Source organism: Festucalex cinctus, chromosome 7 (genome assembly GCF_051991245.1).
Source record: "Festucalex cinctus isolate MCC-2025b chromosome 7, RoL_Fcin_1.0, whole genome shotgun sequence".
In the NCBI taxonomy this organism is placed as follows: domain Eukaryota; kingdom Metazoa; phylum Chordata; class Actinopteri; order Syngnathiformes; family Syngnathidae; genus Festucalex; species Festucalex cinctus.
The window spans coordinates 26,067,559-26,077,558 of record NC_135417.1 but is presented as its reverse complement, the minus strand read 5'-3'; the positions used below and the strand labels follow the sequence as shown (position 1 = coordinate 26,077,558).

Below are 10,000 nucleotides of genomic sequence, written 5' to 3'. Positions count from 1 at the left end.
TCATTGGAATGTGGGAGGAGACCGGAGTACCCCGAGAAGACCCACGCGGGCACGGGGAGAACATGCAAACTGGAGCATACATATATATATATATATATATATATATATATATATATATACATATATATATATATATATATATATATATATATATATATATATATATATATATATATATATATATATATATATTGGGGCTGTCAAAGTTAAAGCGTTAATAGATTAATTAATCACAGAAAAATGTCGCATTAATCACGTATTAACGCATATTAATCGCACAATTCTTTTTGACTGCACTTGAGCCTTGAACGTAACCGCGGATGGTTACATTGAAGGCTGCGCAGGTCAGTGATTAGGTCAATGCACGGCATTTCCTACGCCTGTTGTTCAAAAATGAGCGGGGTGACTCCAGTTGGTGTTATGGTAGTGATTCATTGCATGCGCTAACCTTGAGCGCCCTCTTGTGACCTGGGGAAGCAACTGTGAAGAGTGAAAATAAATGGCCGCGAGCACATTGCCACAGAGCCGTCTCAGTCTTGTGTATTAACATAGCCCGCACATACAGCTACCAACACAATTGGTGTGCTCGGTGGTAAATTTCGCTTTAAAGAACACCCAGTCGGGACTTTAGATAAAACAAAAGTAATTTGCGTTTAATTAATTAATAATTGCTGAATTGCACCCAATTGATATGATGCTTTTACGTTTTGAGCAATACAAGCATGCATGCAATTGCATACATGCATTTAATCAATGTTTGCAAATGACATTCAGATAATAAAATGCGTTAATGTCAAAATATTATGGTATTTTGTATTTATTTTATATTACACAAATACACAAGTGATTTAGCTGATTAATCGTGATTAATCAAAATTAAGTGTGATTAATCAGATTAAAAATTTTAATCGTTTGACAGCACTAATATATATATATATATATATATATATATATATATATATATATATATATATATATATATATATACATCCATCCATCCATCCATTTTCTTGACTGCTTATTCCTCACTAGGGTCGCGGAGTGAGCTGGCGCCTATCTCAGCCCGCTCTGGGCAGTAGGCAGGGGACACCCTAGACTAGTTGCCAGCCAATCGCAGGGCACACAGAGACAAACAACCATCCACACTCACAAGCACACCTAGGGACAATTCAGAGCGCCCAATTAACCTGCCATGCATGTCTTTGGAATGTAGGAGGAGACCGGAGTACCCGGAGAAGACCCACGCGGGCACGGGGAGAACATGCAAACTCCACCCAGGAAGGCCGGAGCCTGGACTCGAACCGGAGTCCTCAGAACTGGGAGGCGGAAGTGCTCACCACTCGTCACCGTGCCACCTATATATATATATATATATATATATATATATATATATATATATATATATATATATCCCTGGGGAACTCCACTTTTTACTTCATTAATTCTGATTCTAATGACATAAGAGCACTGTCACAAATGTTGGATTTACAAAGAAAATAAAAGCTCAGTCTTAAATGGTGGTATCACAGATTTATTCATTTAACAATATGTTCAATATTAAATGCAATGGTGTCAAACTGCATCATGCTCAGAGCAGAAGTGTTTCTGGTGGGGAAGACTGTCGTGCACTTCTACGTCAGTACAAATTACAAAACCACAATAATATTTCCTGTCTGTGCCAATCGAAAGTGAGCTTTCTCATCTTTGTAAAGGCACAATTATTTGACACAAGCAAGACTTTGATCTAACTGAGCAGATGCATTAATGTAAGCATCCGTCTGTGCAGTAAATTACGTGGTTCGGCTGTATGGAATACACAAACCATCAGCATTTCGTTACATTCATATCTGTTTATTTCCTTTATGCTGTGAACTTAATTACAAAATGTACTGCCATTCTGAAGGGACAACTCACTGCTGATTATGAATAAAAACTTTTCTGGTGCCCCCACCTGTTTCCAGATTCAAATCACCTCATTTCAATTCATTCCATGTCTTAACCCTGCAGCCTGCTCCTCTCTTTTTCTCTTTTCCTTGAGTTCAAAGGCTCAACCAGCGAAAGCAGAATTATCGATTCAAACATGAACTTCTGATCCATTATTTCGCAGGAGTCCAGACGGTGACCTGTGAGACTGAAAAAAAAAAAAAAAAAAAAAGTCTGCATGTCATAAAGAAAAGGTTAAAACAGCACACGGCATTTTGTACGTGTGTGTGCACAAAATAACTTTTGTGTACACACGTGTGCTGTCAAAGTTAATGCGTTAACTAATTAATTAATCACAAAAAATTATCGCATTAATCATGTATTAACGTAGATTAATTTTGACCGCAGATGATCCTTTAGCTGACAGCGGATGGTTACATTAAAGGTAGCACATGTTGTGTTTGAGCAATAAACATAACTACATTCATTAAAGTAAACCATTTAATAAATGCGTATGACATTCAAAATATTTGTTCATGTCAACCCATCTGGGTTACCCCCCCATTTTAAATTATGCTACTAATTAACTGATTTGAAATAGAGGAGCACAGTGGATAAAATTTTTTTTTAAGATGTCCTCATAACATTAAATGTCGAAAAAATGAACACATAAGTGCTCTTTAACTTTGGCAGGCAAAAATGTTGATTTAAAAAATGCCTTTTGAATTCAGCAATTTACTCAATTTACTTAAGCAACCCCCTTCGCTCCCGGCTGTTTTAAGTATTTTGAGTGATTTTGCACGGCCCACAGAATATTGTGTTCTCTGTCTATAAAATCATGAACCTACCAAAAGAAAGATTAGAATCTCTTTTTTTTCATCAGGAAACAAAGTATATTTGTATTGGTTTAGCATTACAATATAGCTAAGTTTCATCATTATTCACAAACCTGGTGTAAACACAGGGGAAACAAGCTTGTTGCAACATTGCCCAGGCTGAGCTCTTATACTCTGCTGTCACCTGCTGGCCATTTTTTTGTAATACCTACCATTGCTTGAAGCAACCTCTTCAGGTCAGAAGCTGCATTAAAGTCTTCTGTATGCTCTAGCACAGGGGTGTCAAATTCATGTTAGTTCAGGGGCCGCATGGAGGAAAATATATTACCAAGTGGGCCGCATCGGTAAAATAACGGTACAGTGGAACCTCTACTTACGAACGTCTCTTCATACGAAATTTTCGAGTTACGAAACGCCTCAACGGGAAAATATTGCCTCTTGTTACGAAAGAAATTTCTAGATACGAAAGGTAAAAATACATTACCGAACGCAACATACTTTCGGCTATGGCTATTTCCTACCATAGGTACCTATGAGCGTAAATACTAGATTGGTGTTTGTGCATCGTTCTGGCGTCCCATTGGCTAAGAGGAACCTTTACCATAGGTATCTATGAGCCTAGATACTAGATCGGTGTCTATACAGCGTCCTCATCATTCATGCCGCGGCCCATGACGTGTTCCGATAAATGTATGAACTAACGGCCAACGAATTTGTGCAAAAATTCAAACAATTGATGATTGATGAAGAAACGTTTTTAATGGCGACGAGATGGGCCTTTTTAAAAAAAAAAAAAAAAAAAAAAAAAAAAGATGCCTCGCCATACCAGAAGTTTCCATGAAGTTCCCGAATTTGTCTAAAAGAATCGCCCAGAAAAAGTGTTCACCAGTCGGGCATTTGCTCACTAAGATGACAAAAAAAAAGAAAAAAAAAGCAAACATCCATGGATCAGTTCTTTACAAAACACCAGGCAAAAAAAACAACAACAAAACACTTCTGAGAGAGAGGAACATGAACCAAAGAGGGCAAAAAACGATGAGGACAGCAGTTAAAAAGGTAAATGACCATCATTTTTATTCTTTACTTTATTCTTTGTTTTTTTACATTATGCACAACTCTCATTTATTGTGCAATAATCTAATTGTAACATGTATTTGTTACAAGTTTTGATGCATTTTTATGCTTTATAAAACATTTATGTCTGAATTTTGGGAGGCTTGGAACGGATTAGGGCATTTACATAGAAAATGCGTCTCTACTTACAAAATTTTCTACTTAAGAACTTTCTTCCAGAACCAATTAATTTCGTAAGTAGAAGTACCACTGTATATAACTTAAAAACGATTGCCGTCAATTATATGCAGATTTTCGCTATTTGTGTGCCAGCCCTAAATTACGGCGCTCAACTGTAATCATATTGTTCCAAAAAATAATAAAAATGCAAATGGAACACGGCAACACTGAGTTCTGGATGTGTTAAATCTACCTGTTTTGCATATATATTGTTCCCAGAGTGCATTTCGTGGCTCAGTTAATGACGTATTAAGGACGCTAATCCTTGTCATATCTAATTGAATTTGTGTCGTATTTAACTCGCTTGTCAGTCTATGATTAAAATAAATAAATAAATAAATTAATAATAATAATAATAATAATAATAAGAAGAAGAAGAAGAAGAAGAAGAAAAAGAAGAAGAAGAAGAATTAAACAAACCGTAACTTTGAGTTGTGTGTAAAATAATGACATCCAGGACGATTCCCCCGTACAAGTTGCATTGCTCACCTGAGGACTGCTTGTGAAATTACAAATTTTATATATATTTGATTGTGGCTGATTAATTAGTCCAACATTACATTTATTTTTATTTATTTTATTTTTCTTTTACTTTACAAAATCATCTCGCGGGCCGGATTAAACCCCTTTGCGGGCCTGATCCGGCCCGCGGGCCTTATGTTGGACACCACTGCTCTAGCATTAAAAACAAAAACAAGAACCATAAAAAAACGTATAAATAAATTTTTGGGACCATGGCAATACAGTCTTCCCTCGCTATAACGCGGTTCACTTTTCGCGGTCTTGCTGTATCGCGGATTTTTTTTTAAGTGCAATTTTGCATATTTTTTTACAGTAATATACCCATTTTATAAAATTTATGAAGGTTTGAACATTGTTCATATTTTGAACAAGAGAGAAATGTGAGAACATGTAAATGCCTCAATGAGAAAAGTGTATAAATTGTGCGGTCGGGGATTTTAGAGCCTTAAAACGTTGTAAAACATAAAGCTAACTACTTCGCGGATTTCATTTATTGCGGGTATTTTTTGGAACCTAACCCCAGCGGAAAACGAGGGAACACTGTATATAAAATAGAATGTGTTTATGCGTTTTTGGGAGCAAATGAGTTAATCGTGAAGATGTGATTAATCTGATTTAAAAAATTAATGGTTTGACAGCTCAGTACATACAGTACTATTGTACCTGAGTGTGTGAATATTTTTCCACTGTCTCTTCTTCTTCTTCTTCTCTCTCTTCTACGGGTGATCTGCAACATCCCATCATCTTTGTTGGGTGTCTGCTATGAAACATCCAGCTGGTAAATACATGGAAATGGAAGTCAAAGTTTGTGTGGATTCACCTGTGGATTCACTTCATGTGCGTGAGTTTGTGTGTGAGAGAGTGATAGAATTAGTGGGCGGTGTTAGCCGAGGTCTGGCCCTGCAGGCTGCTGGCGCTGTTGGATCTATTAGAGGTAAAGCCAATTTGGACGATCTCAGCGGTCATGTGATGTACGCAGATCGAACTTGAAGGCGATTTCCCAGCATCACTGTTTGAAGACGAGCACAGAATGTGGCACACATGGGGGGAGGGGGGGACCAACAGGTGAGGAATTTCAAATCATTTCGTGAATGCCAGGACAAGGCCACTAAAGCCACTGAAGTACTGCATTTTTGAAATATTCACACATTCTGAATAGAGATGTCACAATAAGGGCAATATCGTGATATTGTGATATTAAAACTGCCACAATATTGTCATTGTCATGTTCACAATATTTAAAAGTAACACATCTGTTAAAAAAAAAAAAATGTCAGGTTGATTTCCATTTGTGCAGTTCTAGCACCCTCTAGTGGCTATTTTATTAGTGCAATTAAAATTTCATTAGGGATGTTTTAGCCTTCTATGTTTAAAATCTATGCTAATTGTCAGATGAAGGGGAACCTAATTTGCTTGTGAAGCGATTAATGTGTGCTTCTATTAGCAAGTAAGAGCCTCACTGTTGTTATTAGAGATTGTAGGTGGTTTATATGCATTGCTGTTATGTACAAAAGCACAATATTGTGCTTTTTTTAGTATGAGCTCTCTTTTATTTTTTTTATTTTTTTACAATATTGTGATCTTTTTTAAATATCGCCAACGCCCCCACAATATCGTGATCATTATTGTATCGTGACCTTCATATCGTGATAATATATATAAAATATATAAATATAATAGTATCGTTACATCCCTAATTCTGAATGTACATGTGGTGATTAAAAAAAACAAAAAAAAAAAAACAAAACAACAACTGACAGTTTAAAGTGGCGCTGCAGTTTGTGAGTGGAGATTTGTCCCAATAACACATCTGCGATGTAATTGCGTATCTATCAGATGAATCTCCCATGACCACGCAAGTTTAATTGCCTTATAATTATGAGACTAATTACAAAGATGAATTACACCCCCAACCCTCAAGTATGTGTACACAACACACACACATCTATTTCGGGCGTTGTGGGGCCCACCCGTCCTTGTGAGGCCATTTTGCTGGGCCCCACAAGTTTAGACCTCCTTTATGGGTGAAGACTTGGCTTTTCAGTTTAGGTTTCAATTGGGTTATGGTTGAGGTTAGGGTAAGGAATGGGGGTAGGCAATCATTTTTGATGGTTGGGGTTAGGTGAAGGGTTTAGGGAAAGGCATTATGTCAACAAGATGGCCCCACAAAGATACTGTACAAAGTACTGTGAGGGTGTGTGTGCATGTGTGCATGACCCCAGTATTCTGGATTTTGAAGGCCTTGGGCAGATTACATATTCATGGCAACGTATAGGGCGGCACGGTGGATGACTGGTTAGCATGCCCGCCTCCCATTACTGAGGGCTCGGGTTCGAGTCCAGGCTCTGGCCTTCCTTGTTATGTGCTGAGAGGTTTTGGATCCCCATAGGTGCAGACGCAAATAAGATTTTATCTATTTATTCACATCGAGAGGCAGAAACTCAGAGACGTTGTAAACAGGAACAGGTGGACAATAATCTGTCAAAACACACACAATTCTCAGACCCTTAAATAGACAGTCAGTCAATCTCATTGGTTGTGGCTAGACATGTGAGTACTACTAGTACTGACATGAAATTCTCTGATTGGCTGTTGACTCCGTAATTACAGATAGTTCCTGACAACAACAAACATCATATAGCATAAAAGATCTTTTTTTTTTTTTTCGAAAAAAAGAGAAAAAAAAGAAAGAAAAAAAAGCAAAAAAAAAAAAGCACAAAAGATCCTTGACATACATCATATAGCCTAAAACTAGTAGAAACTGGATGCAGTTACATCAATACCAAAACAGACACGCAACGGGTCATGAACTCTACTCAAACTTAACCCAGGCGTGACCCCAGACATGAGACAAGACCCAAACACTCCTGCATGACTCATGACATTCCTGGGTGGAGTTTGCATGTTCTCCCCGTGCCCGCGTGGGTCTTCTCCGGGCACTCCGGTCTCCTCCCACATTCCAAAGACATGCATGGCAGGTTAATTGGGTGCTGCGAATTGGCGCCCCGAATTGTCCCATATTTGGCGCTCCGAATTGTCTCATATCACTCACATTAATAAAAAAGTCGATTTGCACTGCGTCAAACTTTTCGCTCTTTTTATCTCCGCTTGTGTTTTTCCAGTGTGTAGGGCGCGAGCGCTTGAGACGCCATGCATACGAGTACTTTCTGTCATGTCTGGGTTACGCCACTGTTAAGTTTGAGTTCATGACCGTGATGTCAAGTATTTGTTTTGTACTGATGTAACCATCATCTGGTTTCAATTGGAAAAACGCCATGTCATGTTTCAACTGGTTTTATGCTATGTGATGTCATGAGCTTTGTGATGTCAATCTTAATACTTTACTTAGTCACAACCAATCAGATCGATTCACTGTCTGTGGTAGCCTTTTGAGAAGTGTGTGTCTTAGTTGGATTATTACTTCTGTTACCACTGTCTCTCTGTGCAACTCTCTTTGTTTCTCGTCAAGTCAAGTTTGTCCCACACCTCTCGATGTGAATAAATAGTGAAAATATTATTTGTGTCTGCGCTTTGGTATCCAACCTCAGCACGTGACACTTTCTGTACTCAAAAGACCAAGATTCCTTGCAAATACCTACCGCACACGCAGAACATAAAGCAATGCCTTGTTCAATCGAGGTGCCTCGATACACGTTATATGACGAAGATTTCAGGTTGTGAAACTCAGGTCTTAGTTGAGTTGAACCTGAATAAGAGCATATTTGTGCGTGTCTACATGGCCTTTCAAAACCCGAATATTGATAATATTGGGGTTTTGAAAGGATTATTGACCACATTTAATCATTTAATTGTAGTCACCGAATTCATTCTTGTTGTTATGTATGCCAATTTAGGTCTAGGCTTATGTTTGATTGATTGATTGATTGATTGATTGATTGATTGATTGATTGATTGATTGACCAGCGTGTATCCTGTCTGCCAATACAAAATGGGTGGATGGGTGGACACTGTTGACTAACTTTTGTCATGAAGAAGCAATTTTGACATCGAACCATGCGGAAAACTCAAATTATATCGTATTGATATCCAACATAATTTCACGACACATGGGGTCAAAATGCTTTCAACCTACAAGAAGATGGAGATTGCCACATTCCTTCTTCATAAATAAGGTACAGAAAATAAGTATATGCTTATTGTCTGTGCGGAAGGCGGACACATCAGATGAATATGTACAGTAGTACACGTTTTACAGAAGGGAACAAGGGGCCTACACACAAAAATATGCACACATACAAACATACATTTCCAGGAGCTCCCTTGGGGGGTCACTGTGAACAATAGTGGAAGATGGTGAGCAACAATGAGGAATGGCTTGCACACAGTAAGTGACACAATTCAAATAGGAAGGGCTACCAGTTCCAAAAAAGAAGAAAGTGAGCACAAAGTGTATTGATTTTAAAGAAGTCGCCAGCTCGGCAGACTTTCTATTTACCTAAATGAAACTTTGATTTAGTTCATGAAAGAGCAGTGGGCCCCTGTGACAAATCCAGTTGTGCCCTTGAACTGCAGTGTTGAACCAATGATAAGGCTTTTGCGATAACGACTCCATTAGAACAGAGGAAGGGGAAGAGGATGATAACTGCGTGTTCCTAAACAACCGCATACTCATACCACTGGGAACTTCCTGTCCATGTTGTCCCACTTAACTAGGAGGCAACACTTTTATGATGGTTCATGGGGGTGGTTTTCAAGTCACAGATTGACCTGATGTTCAGCCAACTTTTAGTCCTGCTTGGCCTTTTTCTAGGCAACACAAGTACCGTGTCTTTGGTCCATGGCTGTCCAACGGTTATCTTGTTGTCACTTACTGCGGAATTGATTGTTGTCGACACTGTTTTTACCTTCGTATCGATTGAGATTTCCAAAACCGATTCGATTCGATTCAGAATTTGAAGGAAAAACACTCCAAAATCGATGCTAACTTCCGTTAGCATTTGCTAACTTCCTGCTTGCGCTAGGCTTGCGATGTTTTAAAAACAAAGCATGTTTTATTTTTAAATATACAGTGTATGTAATTTTTAACGTTTATTTAGTATTACAGTTAACTCCAACTGTGGTATCATTAAAGGGATACGTCATTTATTTAGCAATTTTTGGCAGTCAAACATTAATATTTTGCCTATAATAAATTTGATATTTTCATTATTTTTCATGTCCAATTAGTACCTTTAAAAACACATTTTGCAACTTGCCGTCAACTGAAAATGACATCACAAGGGCTCAGGTAACCAATCACAGCTCAGCTTGTGAATGTCACATGACCAAACCTAAAAAACAGGTGAGCTGTGATTGGTTACCCGAGCCCTTATGATGTCATTTTCAGTCGACAGAAGATGCAAAATGTGTTTTAAAGGTACTGATTGTACGTGAAAAATAATGAAAGTATCAAATTAATTACAGAC

General features: G+C 38.1%; 1 long non-coding RNA gene across 2 annotated transcripts in view; it reads right to left on the bottom strand.

The window, feature by feature from the left end:
• Positions 1-1,515: 1,515 nt before the first annotated feature.
• LOC144022049 (uncharacterized) overlaps positions 1,516-10,000 on the bottom strand; it is a 60,268-nt gene continuing 51,783 nt past the window's right edge. For both annotated transcript variants that reach the window (XR_013284253.1, XR_013284254.1), the window contains exons 5-6: positions 5,238-5,583; positions 1,516-2,131 (exon numbers count right to left, since the gene is read on the bottom strand). This is a non-coding gene — a long non-coding RNA (uncharacterized LOC144022049). The remainder of the gene's footprint in view (positions 2,132-5,237; positions 5,584-10,000) is intronic.